The sequence below is a fragment of the Phyllostomus discolor genome, chromosome 2 (genome assembly GCF_004126475.2).
Source record: "Phyllostomus discolor isolate MPI-MPIP mPhyDis1 chromosome 2, mPhyDis1.pri.v3, whole genome shotgun sequence".
Classification (NCBI taxonomy): domain Eukaryota; kingdom Metazoa; phylum Chordata; class Mammalia; order Chiroptera; family Phyllostomidae; genus Phyllostomus; species Phyllostomus discolor.
In genome coordinates this window covers 90632401-90645899 of record NC_040904.2, presented here as the reverse complement: position 1 = coordinate 90645899, position 13499 = coordinate 90632401, and the positions used below count along the sequence as shown (strand labels likewise).

At 36.2% G+C, this 13499-nt stretch overlaps 1 pseudogene; it reads right to left on the bottom strand.

Annotated features, from left to right (window-relative positions):
- Positions 1-11152: 11152 nt before the first annotated feature.
- Positions 11153-11694, bottom strand: LOC114515114 (annotated as a pseudogene).
- Between the last annotated feature and the right edge of the window lie 1805 nt (positions 11695-13499).

The window sequence follows — 13499 nt, the reverse complement described above, 5'->3', positions numbered from 1 at the left end:
AGGAATGAACGTCACTGTGTACCTTGAAAACCAATGTTGTGTATTTTTCTTCCCATTGCCATCACCTCCCCCAGGCCAGAGACTTAAGGGTGACTCTTGAAAAATTTTGAGGAAGACTAGAAGCAGCTGTTCTTTTGTCCCCTTCTGGTTTTCTCTCCCACATACCTATTTTATTTTTTTAAAAGACTTTATTTATTTATTTTTAGGGAGAGGGGAAAAGAAGGACAAAGAGAAGGAGTGAAACATCAATGTGTAGTTGCCTCTTGTGTGCCCCCACCAGGGACCTGGCCTGCAACCCAGGCATGTGCCCTAACTGGGAATTGAACTAGTGACCCTTTGCTTCATAGTCTGGCCCTCAATCCACTGAGCCACACCAGCCAGGGCCCACATACCTGTTTTAGTTCAATTTATTCCCTCTTCCTGATTCTTTTTTACCTAACAATTTTATTCCAATATTCTACAGTCCTGTATTCTTCTTTCCTTTTTCTTGATTTCCCTTTAGGGATGGTATTATTGCTTCTTTCCTTTCTTTTTGCACCCTTTTGTTCTCTTTCCTTTTCTTCCTTCTCATTTATTCTTTCACTCATTTATATCATTTACTTATTTGTTTTTCACTTATTTTGTGTGTGTATAAGAAATTAATTGCCGTGTGTAAAGTTCTACTAATTTTCCAAAAACATAACAAGATACAGCCTTGAGGATCAGAAAGGAGCTGTGTATGGCTTAAGCATGTCCCACCTGCTTAGTCTACACTCACAAGGGAAAAGGGTCCAGCATCCCCTTATTTTTTTACCTGTAAAACGTCCCTTTCCTCTGGTGTGCAGAGGGCCGTATAGCACCAGCTCCAAAATGCCTTGTGGTTCCTGTGGCTGCTCAGTGTCCTCTGCCCTCCACTAGGCCAAGGGTGCACCAGACCCTGCAGAGCACCATTATTACAGGACTGCTGTGCACCACAGGCTCTTAGAGGAGGTCGAGGATATAAAAGTAATTTACAGCAAAACCAGAAAATTACCTCATCTAACCATTAGACATCAAGTTCCCTGGAAATGTATCAGACTTTCTACATCAGAGGAACCTTTATTCTCATGAGCAGTATCTCTTATAAAGCCTTGGGGGTCCTGTTGGTATTCAGGCTTTATTATATTGGTTTTACATCAAGATATTTTAAAATCCTAAAATTTTCTAGCCTATTTAAATGCAAGGAATGTACTATGAACATAATGATAACTTCCTACTTGTAAGGGAATAGGGAAACTCTGTTTATAATTTTCAGAGTAAAATTAAACTTTGTAATAGTTTAACTCTGCATCCCATGACAGAATAGTTCTGTTGCATCACTGAATAAGTCAATGACATTTTCTACCCTCAAAGAATGAAGCTGCTAGTTTCCAACATCAGAAGAAAGTTAGATTTTTTTAATTCCATTCAGTGACAAATTCAAATAGCTCAAAATATAATTCTGCTTCCACTTTTAGTATTTCAATATAGCTCAATTTTAGTTAAAAAATACATGGTAACAAAGACATTAAACATTATTATTTAAAAACTCCAAATGTATCATAATCCTACCATACTAACAAAACATTTTATTTTTTTCTAGGCCCATATTTACAGGCAATTTGATGTAGGTGCCCTGATTATTTCAAATTTTAAGAATTGTTTTATTATAAGCATTTGTGCAGATGATGCAGGTGATTAACAATTTAATAAGCACATAATAGTATCATTATTCATTTAGCCTCTTCTTTGTTAAACTTGTATATTTTTCCCAATGTTTTGTTGTTTTAAATAATGCTAAGATTAATAGCTTATGCTGTCATTGAATAAATATTCATTGAGTGCCTAATATATCCTGAGCAATAAAATGTAGGACTTAACAGATAGCAATTCCTGCCTTTATGGAGCTTATACACACTGGAAAAGAACACAGGAAATAAATTAAACTAGCAAATTATATTGTACACTTGAAGATGATTAGTGCATTAAAAAAATAAAGCAGTAAAGGGGCTGGGGAATACAGAGGCTGGAGGATGTCATTGTCTGAGAAACTTAATGAGAAGGTGACATTTGAGGAAGGATTTGAAGAGGTGAGGGGTCTGTCATTAATGTCTGGCCTGGGGCAGTAGTGTTCCGGGATGGCAGTGGACCTGAGAGCTGCAAGGAGTTTGAGTGAAACAGTGGAAGAGGTGGTCATACAGGGAACAGAGTCCAAATCCTGCATGGCCTTGAAGAACTCTAAGGGCTCTGGCTTCCTTTCACTCTAGACATGATAGGGAACTATTAGTATTTTAAGTAGAGAAATGACATGGATTGACTTTTTAACAGAATTACTGTTGTTACTGTGCTGAATCTTATGGAGGAAGAATAAATGTAGGGAGACCAGTTAGGAGGTGCCTTAGACCATAGTGGAAGCTGGACATTTACAGAAAGTGGTCAGATTCCACCTATTTTTTCAAGGCAGAGGTGGCAGACATTTACAATGCCACCATCAATATAAATGTGCACTTCTTAAACATAACATAATTTTTTTCAAAAAATCTGCTAATATTTTAAAATCATTCTAAAGTTTACTTTTAATTTTGTTAACTAACAAATGTGACTATTGTCCCATATATTTATTAATTTTATTTCTTGTATTGATAGTCTCTTCCATCTTACTTTGCTCACTTAGCTATTTGAAGTTTTGCAGGAATTCTAATAAATTTTAGAAGATGATTATATATTAAAAGAATAAAACATATTTTACTTATAATATTTACAAGTATACATTATATTATATCTACTCAGCTCTTTGTTTCCCTTTTTCAAAACATGCTATAGTATAACCTTATGATGTGTAAAACTGATCAACTAAAATTGCACAAAATGCTCTTTCAATATTAGTACCCATTAAGCAAATATTAACATATTAAATATTATGATCTTTTGTTCTGAACTGATATTCCTGGGAGAGAGAAGTCAGAGCCGCAAAGAGCCTGACACCATCTGTGATGACTGGTGTTCTTTGGCTCCTTATGTCGCTGTGTCTGAGCCTGGTGCAGTGGAGGGCCTGATCCTTGAGTTCTTAAGCTCACCATCTGCAATAACCACTGTGAGTAATCTTCAAGTTCACTCTGCTGCTGAATCCTTTGTCTTTTCATATCATTTAGTGTTTCAAGCAATCTTAAAGATAATATTTATATTGGGTACTCATAAATGCCAAATTCCTTTCAAGGGACACATATCTAGTTTGCACATTAGTTTTCTAGAACTTCTATAACCAAGTGCTTACTCGTGTGGCTTGAAACAACAAATACTTATTCTCTCACAGTTCTGGGGGTCAGAAATCTGAAATCTAGGTGTCAGTTGGCCTTGCTGTTTCTGAAGGCTTTATGGTGAGCCTGTTATAAGGCTTTTTCTTAGCTTTTGGTGTTTCCAGCAATTCTAGGTATTTCTTGGCTTGTAGATACATCACTCTAATCTCTGTCTGTGTTGTTACATGACATTCTCCCTATGTGTCTTCATATCATCTTCCTCCTGTGTGTGTCTCCCTGTCCCTTTCTTCTCTTTATAACGATACCAGTCATAAATGATTAGGGCCCAGTCCAGTCCAGTATGATCCTATCATACTGATATTAACCTGATTACACCTATGTAAACCCTGTTTATAATATCACATTTGCAAGAGCCAAGGTTAGGACTTTAGCCTCTCTTTTGGGGTGATATAATTCAACCTGTAAGAATTGGCTTGGCAAAAAAGAAGTTTCCAGAAGAACCAATCTGGAAAAAATGTAATCAAAATTAATCTTGGGGGTAGAATCTAGCAAGAATTTGAGATGAGATTAGTGACATCAAGAGACACACATTTTCAGTTTTACTGCTCACCCATCTTTCAAGCTTCAGTTTAGTTCCATCTTTTTAATGAAGGTTGTTGAACTACTCTAAGAATCTCATATACAACAATATTACTTGTATCATATCAATTAGTTTTTAATAAAATATTTTTTCTGTACTATCCTCTAGTTGGTTTAAGTGTTTTGATTCTGTTGTCTTCAACAAAAACTTCCATATTTTTGAAATAGGCTTCTTAGTATTATATTTCACTGGTATGCTCTTGAAATTTTTATTACAGTGTTAGAAACTTACAGAATCCCTAAAAACATTATGGTGTTAAACTGAAATACCTATGGGCCAAGTTTAATTGAATGGCCAGTATGTTTGGCAGTGAGTTATTTTTCTGACCAACCATTCACTCATCTTGTCACAAGTAAGGTGTCCTTTCTTTAAGGGGCTAATTCTCCACCGCCAAAGGCTGCATTATGCATCCATCTTATGAGCCCCCACATACCTCTGAGCTCATGCTTATCACGCTGCATTTAAATGTCCAGATGACTTGCCTCTCTCCCCCACTGGAATGTGAGCTGCTTTAAAGCAGAGATTGTGCTGTGTCACTATGGTATTTCCAGTGTCCAGTTCCACTTAATAACTAACTGAGGAATTTGTTCAATGAATGAGTAAACACTAAGCTGAATCATTTCTACTCCCCTGGCTTATTTTTCCCATGTGTAAAATAACAGCCTTCCAGTAATTCCAGCTGAAGGTTAGGTAAATGTGGGCATGGTTAGGCAGCTGCACCAATATATGTGACCTACCTTTCTTAGAGAACTGTGACTAGACCATTGGCTTCTACTGTGGTCTGGCCAGGTTGGCAGAAGGCTTTACCCTGGAACTCAATTGTATGCAGGCTCTGAGGAGGAATCCAGCTGACATTGTTAAAGTTCAAGTGCATAGAATACCAGTCATGACAAGACAAAAGAATACACTGCTGGTGACAAATAAACAGGAGCCAAGAGGCACAATAGTCAACTTCCATCAATTTATTTCCATCTGTTCATATCCACTTAACTATCCTGAGTTTATTTAGAGACAATTATCCATGGCAACAAACTACATCAGTTCCTCTGAGGAGTTTGTAATTTTTCATGAAAGACTCAATGAAAATTAAAAACCAAAAGACACCACAGTATAATTCCCAAACTAGTATTGTTAATTACAAAATAAAATTAAATCTGCAGAAGGGAAAGGAGTAACATGTACTCCATTATCTTATAAAGGCTTTACAAGGAAGAAGTGTAAATTTCTTCAGAAAGAGACTTGCATATAGATAAAGATTTGGGTGAAGCCAGCAAACCATACTTGGTTACCCCTTTGAAGACCTGAATTTTTTACCTTGTCTGAACAAAACCTGTGTTCATTATTATCAATCCTATGAACAGATCAAAATATTGAGTTTTCTTCTCATTGGTGCATTAGAAATAATTCTTAATGAACTTTTTCATGTGAATTTTTTCTTCCAACTACAGTATTCCACAAACATGTCTCCTTGCATATATAATGTGTATTACTGTCAAAAAAATCAAGCAGCATACATGGTTTTTAAGTGAGGAAATGATTGCAGTTACTATGAATTTTCCACATTTGAATTACCTTGTGTGTTATTTCCCCTGATACTGCAAACAGTTAATTTACAAGCAATGCACATTAAACACCTACAGCATGCCAGTCAGTGTTGGATATAGTACATAAGTTAATTTTTGTCTCTAATGTGCTCAAAGGCACACACACACATCTGAATGTATTGTATATTAATTAGGACAAACCATACACATAAAGCAAAATCTAAACAGGAGCATGGAAACCATGGTAAACATTTAAAAGTGAACAAATTTAACATCAGGAATTGTGTTACATCAGTGATAGATTCTTGGGGAAGCCAAAGAGCAGATCGTGCAACAATCTAGATATTAGCATCAGCAGGAAACACCTATCATCTCTCTGGAGAGATGAGGAGGGGATGGACTGTAGTTTCACAGTGACAGGACCACAGTTGGCCTGTCCAACAGGAGTTGCAGTCATGGTGGGAATGTAGTCACTGCCAGAGACACCAGAGGAAATGCAAAATGGGGAGAAACATCTCAGCTTATTTGCTTGTCCTGTCCTGTCCTTAAGTCCTCAGGCTCTGCCTTCCAATTGGCCAAGTCTACCAAGAAGCTTGGGGGCAGAGTAGCATAGAAAATATTTCCTGTGGAATAAGAGCAAAGCAAGGAAGGGGAAAAAGGTATTTTATAGGAAAAACTATGTACACCCCTTTGTTAAGTGATGTTATATAACTGAGAGAGGGAGATTTATTTAACTCTGGACCCTAAAATCTCATATTTGTCACTGGCATCTACTTCAGTTCCTCTACTCAATTCCTGGAAAGTTATCTGAGTTTGGGTTGATAAAAAGACCACAGAAAGATGACAATTAATGTCCACTTCACAGCATAAACTATATGCTGATTACTAAACTAATGATACATATGTGATATGCACACACCACTTTCTCAGACAAATCTATGATTATTGATATAATTCTACTGCTATATTGTGATATTCTGTTAATCAACAATCCTCTACCTCACCACCTCATAGGTATATGCAAAACCCTTAGGTGAGTGTGATTAAGGTAAAAGTGTATAACTTTTTTTCTCTTCAGAGCCCTAACTGAATTGTAGATTTCTTGAAGAAAGGACCTGTGTTTGATTTTCATATGTGTGTGTGAAACCAGGACCAAAAGCATGAACCACCATGTACTCTTGAAGGCAAGGGAGGAATAGGAGCCAAGGCTGAAAGGGCCCTGGAATGGTGGGTATGCTTTTGTTTGGGAAAAACAAGTTCCAGTTCCAAAAATCTACAGCTGATTATACCTTCCCTTCCACCAGCTGCTGGGAATAGGACGATGGAAGTCTCAGCCTATTTCATTCAAATCCTCCTCTTCCAAAAAGGAAGAAGGGAGTAGAACATGGAATCAGTGTTTGCTTGTTGCCCTAAGCATTATAAGATATTATATTCTTCATCAGCTTTAATGTTTTGTAGCACATTTCTGATGCAGAATTCTTAAACCTACATGGCAGATTAGAAAATTGATACTAAGAAAAGTTCAGTAACTTACTGAAATTTACATAGCAAGTAACTGGTAGAATCAGCTTTCCAATCCAGGCATAGAGAGCTGAAAAGAAAATATACTGTATTTCCTGATTCCCACCCAGGATACTTAAAATAACTGAAGCCAGTTAAAGAGCTCTGCTTCATGGAGTAGTCTAGAGCTCTGTCACCTAAATGATCACCCCAAACTGTTGCCAACTGTTTGAAATGTTCACTGGGAGAGGAGATTATATCTCACAATTAAGGAGAAAAGAAAGACTTATGAAGCAAATTGGACTGTGATTCCATACATATTAGAGTGAATAATCTTAAATCAATGTACCAATAACTCCTTTCAGCTTTAAATAAAAGACAGAGCAGAGGTGCTCCATGCATCAGAAGTAGGGACAGGCCAGAGCACCAGCGAGAGAAGAGGGCGGAAATACAGTGGTGCTGTGACCCCTGAAGACAGGTCTCAACAACTTGGCAATTTTCTCTTAGTCATTTTTTTTCTAGTCTTCTTCTGTGGTTAGGAAAAGCAAAGCTGGATTCCCACTGTTTTGTGTTGAGGGAAATATCTACCTGATTCTCCCACCAGATTACCTCTTCTTTTGTCTGATGGTCTGATGCTAACATCAAACTTTGAGTAGGAATTTGAGAAAGGAGTTCTTCTATAAAAGAAAAAAAAATGTCTGAACACCACAAATCTAGAATTGATAGTTGGAGAAAAACCACTGACCTAAGGGTTGGAGGATCTAGGTTTGTTCTAGTTCTGTCTCTATCTAGAGGGTGGGAAAATTGTTTAACCCCCAGGTCTCCCCTTCTTTATTTTAGTGGCACCAAGATCTCACCAATTAGAGTCCTTCCAGCTTCTACATTCTGTGATTTTTCCATGGGGAGATGAATTTTCCAGTATAAATCAATTCTTATTAGTCTTTTTGTTTTCATCTCTTCAGAAATTATAAATTTGGGGCACCTGTATTATTAGAGAATGATTGAGCATGAAGGATGCAGTTAGTTATAGGTTAGTGGAATTTTGAGGTGTGTCTGTGAAATGGTATGAGCACGTTAGTTCTAATTGTTACTGATAATTCTGTTGAGTTAGCACAGGAGAACTTGTTCTTGAACTTCCCTCTTCTAAACTTTACAGTGGTAACTAGATATCTTGTTAAAAGTATGTGGGACCAAGATATCACTGTCAGACTCTTGTTATAGGGACCCACATAATATCTTCACCTCCTGATCTTCCTGGAAGTCTTAAGATTGGGACAATTACCCTGATTCTCTAGGGTGGAGGAGGAAACTTCCCAGGATGGGACCCAAGAAAGCTAAGGAGAAGGCACTGGGCACCTGTTTGCACAGTGATCTATCAAAGCCACCTAGTAGGATCAGTGTCTTTGTCTACACACCAACTTTATAGAGCCTCATCAATGACCAGGAATATCTGGCTAGGCAAATGAAGACTTTGTATTTTATTCTAAGAATTTTATTTAGTGTGAACTTTCTTGATAGTGACCTAAATAGACACTAATGGATTTTTCCCCCCAGGAGCTACATTTATGATAGAAAATAAAACAAGTCTGCTGGGCCAGAGATGCAAATTTAATTCTTTTCCATTGATTTCTTTTTTTATTTATGAGGATATCCAGGAAGCCTATTATGGGGAGCCTTTCTAGAATATGAGTTGTAAGGGATTTTTTCAGGTGCCTGAAATATATTCAAACTATAATTTTAGAAGGTGTTTGTGATCAATGTGATGTTCTGAGTTTGAGGTAAGAAATGACAGTATAAGTTCCAGCTCATTGCTTGGTTCCTAAGCCTCTGATGGCACTGTAGTAACAAATAAAATATACAGGTCTAATGGTTTATTGTTACTTTGTTTATTCAGAAAGTATTTATTGAATCTGAGCAATGTGCCAGGCACTGTTGTAGATTCTGTATGAATAAGTCATAAGTTTTAGGGCATTGTATGAATGAGGCATTTTGACAATGTCTCTTGCACTCATGGATCTCATTTTATTGTGAGCAAGACAGTAAAGAAATAAATACTCCCTTAGTACATAATGTAATATCAGGCATTGACAATGCTCTGCAAAAAAGTAAAGTTGAATAAGCTTATAGAGAAAGAGGGTTGGGGGTTAACATCATGCAATGCCATTAGCTGTCCTGTCTGAGAGGATGACATTTCAGCAAGGATCTGAAAAGTTGAGAAAGCAATAATATGAATATTTTTTAAAAGTAAGATTTTTTCACTACTTTTATTTTAACACTTGATTGATCATTCTGCTTCCTACACCTGACATATCCTCTTCCTTCACAAATTTTGGTATTAAGGCCCAATTTACAATGCACATTGTTTCTTAGTACCATCTTGGGAAAAATTCCTCTTACTGAGTCTAAAGATCCCCTTCTTGATTTTATGCAAATAATTACTTTTTCTGTTTATTAGTAAAAATAGAATTAATAAGTGTGACAATGAAGTGGATTGCATGAGACTTTGTAGTCTCTTTCTTAATAAAATATTATAATAAATAATCCTAGTAGCATATTTGTGAGAACCTTTTTTGCACTGAAATTATTCTTCCTTGATTTTTAATGCTTATACTGAAGATTAGAAAATGTATATCCCACTACAACTGCCTCAAATGAGGTTACAGAATTATGACTAAATTTTACCACTTCCTATCATTCTTCTACAGGTGGAAGTGGTAACTGCAGACCGAAGCCCGGTGTGGCAGGCAGAACCTCCCACCTGCCCACAGGATGAGTGAATGGGTGTGCTGATCACTTTGGACTATTTATAAAGCAGTTTCTTTTTTTAACTTGTGGTACAAAATGTCATCTTAACCATTTCTAAATGTATAGTTCAGTAGTATTAAGTATATGTACATTATACAACCAATCTCCAGAACTTCATCTTAAAGTTGAAACTCATTACCAGTTAAACAATAACTCCTTATTCTCCCCTCCCCTCAGTTCAGGAACCACCATTCTACTTTTTGTTTCTATGAATTTGACTACTCTAGATGTCTCATGTAAGTAGACTCATAGAGAGTATTTGTCTACTACTGGCTTATTTCACTTAGCACAATGTCTCAATATTAATCCATGCTGTAGCATTTGTAAAAGTTTTCTTCCATTTTAAGGCTGATTAATATCCCATTATGTGGAATAATACTCCATTTTGTTTATGCATTCATAAATCTGTTTTATTAAGGTATAATTGATATAAAATTAACTGCACATATTTAAAGTGTATAATTTTTAAGGTTAGACATCTGAATGCACCCATGAAACCACCACTACAATTGAGATCATAAGCATATCTGTCTCCTACAAAAGTACCTAATTTACCTTTGTACTTTCCACTTCTATTCTTCCCGCCCTGTTTTCAGGCAACAACTGATCTGTCTGCCACTACAGATTGGTTTGCATTGTTTAGAATTGTTTCTGTCTAGAGTAATTATTTTGAGATTCATCTATTTTATTGAATATGCAGAGAGTTCATTCTTTTTATCACTGATTAGTACTCCATATTACCAATATATAGTTTGTCAATGCATTCATCTGTGATAGATATTTGGATTGTTATAGTTTTTGTAAATTATAAATACATGAGCATTACAACTATAATTATAAATACATGAATGCTGTAAACATTCATGTTTAAGTCTTTGTATGGATATTCTTTCATTTCTCTTGGGTAAATATCTAGGATAAGAATGGCAAGATCATATGCTAAATGTATATCTAACATTTTAGGAAGCCGTCAAGCTGTTTTCCAAAGTGGTGAACCATTTTACATTTCTATCAGTAACATGTAGTAGTCCCATTTCTTCCATATTCTTGCCAAAGCTTGCTATGATCAGTCTTTTCATTCTAGCCATTCTAATAGGTGTACAGTGTTATCTCATTGTAGTTTTAATTTGTTTTTCCTTAATGATTAATTAAGGTGAGAAAAAGAAGAGTATCATTTTATGTGTGTATTTGCAATCTATATATTTTCTTTGATGAAATGCCTGTTAACATCTCTGCTTCATTTTTGTTGTTGTGTTATTGTTTCATTTTTATTTCAAAACATAAACTCAATTGCAATCCAGCCAGACTTGGAGAGGAAGAAGAAAAACATGGAACCCAATATATTGCAGCCAGAGCACAACGATTATAGGATATTCTGAGCAGGTGGGGTTACAGCGTACTCTCCTGAGCTACAGAAGGAATGGTCTGATGGTTAAGATAAAATGCAGGTCAAATATTTTAGAGTTGTCCACAATCTGCAATAGTGATCTTCTTGCTGGCCTTGTCATTCCTGGACCAAAAGTGCTCCATAGCCACCACAATATTCATGCCTTTTTTTACCTTTCCAAAGACCACATGCTTGCCATCCAACCACTTGGACTTGGCAGTACAGGTAAAAAGCTGAAAATCATTGTGTTGGGTCCAGCATTTGCCATGGACCGGATGCCAGAACCCAATGATTCAGGATGAAATTGTCATCATCAAAATTCTTTTCATAGCTGGACTTGCCTCCCATTCCATTATGGCCTGTGAAGTCACCACCTTAGAACATATATCACAGAATACGTCTGTAAAAACAGGAACCTTTATAATCAAATACTTTTTTCCCAGTGCTCAGACCAAGAAAGTTTTTTGCTGTCTTTGGAATTTGGTCTGCAAACAGCTTGAAGGAGATGTGGCCCAAGGGTTTGCAGGTGATTACAATGTTGAAGAACACAGTGGGGCTGACCATTCTGTGCATAGGTGGCTCCAGGGTGGTGGCATCTGCAAGACCTGGTCCATTTTTCTGTTGAATTGTTTTCTTGTTATTGAATTTGGAGCTTTTAAAATGTATTTTGGACACAAGTCCTTTAGCAAATATATGATTCATAAATATTTTCTCTCAGTCTGTGACATTCCGTTACTTGTGCCTTTCAGAATATAGACTTTTTTCAAATATAAAGTCTAATTTATGTATTCTTTTCTTCTATGCATGATGCTTTTGATGTAATATTTAAGAAATCTTAGCCTAATCCAAGTTCATTAAGATTTCTTTGTTTTAGTCTACATTTTTTTTATGTATAGGAATAAATCAAAGTTTTTCTATTGTTTTGCTTTCTTGTTTTTCAATAGTGCATCCAATTGTCCAAGCACCATTTACTGAAAGGCTGTTCTTCCTCCTCTGAGCTGACCTTGCCCTTTGTCAAAAGTCAGTCTTCTATAATACATACCGTGTGTCTGTCTATTTCTGGGCTCTCTTCTGTTTTGTTGTTCTGTTTGCCTGTTTTCATGCCAATTCCACACTCTCTTGGTTACTGTAATTTGAAGAAGTCTTAAAACCAGAAAGTCCTTTCAAGATTGTTCTAATTATTCTCTGCCCTTTGCAGTTCCCTAAGAATTTTAGAATTAGCTTATCAGTTTCTTCAAAAATACTATTGGGATTTTGGATGGGATTATGTCAAATATATAGGCCAATTTGTCAAGAATTGGTGTTATAAAAATATTGAGCTTTATGGTACAGGAACATAAAACTTGTTTATTTAATATCTTTTTCATTTCTCTCAACAATATATTATAGTTTTCAGTGTAAAGGCCTTGAACATATTTTATTAAATTTATACTTAAGCATTTCATAGTTTTTGATGCTATTGTAAATAATATTTTAAAATTAAAATTTCCAATTCATGTTGCCAATACATAGAAAAGAAATTTATTTTTGTATGAAAATCTGTCAAGTCCTTATAATAGTGCTTGTGGTGACACACATAGTTGGGCTCAGTGCATTCATGGAGACATGAGAAGCCCAAGTAAATACTGAAGTGACTGTCTTGACTGAGTGATCCATTGTGAGTGCTAAGGCCATGCTCATTCTAATCTTGGGAACTATCTGTGGCAGAAGATGACTCATTATTAAATCAAACTTTCAACCACCAGCCAACCTGCTATACTAGTCCTAAGACAATCATAAAGGATGACAAAAAGGTGGGAAAGAATTTAGAAGTCTTGTTTTCTTTCCTTCTTGGGAAAAATGAAAGATTCACTAGGGATGTTTTGAGAATGTTCTGCAAGAATTTTTTTTTATCCTCCATAGGCTCATAACAACATCATAATAGACAGGTGAGGAAGAAGCATCTTCATCCACAGTGTCCTTTTCTAGATAAGACACCCCCATACATGCTGATAACCTTCATGTGTGGGAGACACAGTGAACAGAGGTAGAAAATACTGCCTTCATCTTCTCATCTTTTCTGATCCACTGGCTGTGTAGGGTGCAGAATGGAAATAGCAGGAAGGGCTGGCACACAGCATGTGTGTACAGAACAGGCAGCAGAAGATCAGTTTTGGCCGTATCCCCTTCTTGGTATATGGTTCTGAATAAGATATTCTAACCTCACAGGACCTTGGTATTTTTTTGTTGTATAAAAGAGAGATAATAAATTGCTTTTGCTGCAGTAATTCAAACAACAAAAAAATCTTAGCAGTTGCATATACATAGATGCATCTAGAAGAACACAGTTAGTAGACAGGCTACATATTTGCTATGTATATAGAGAAGTC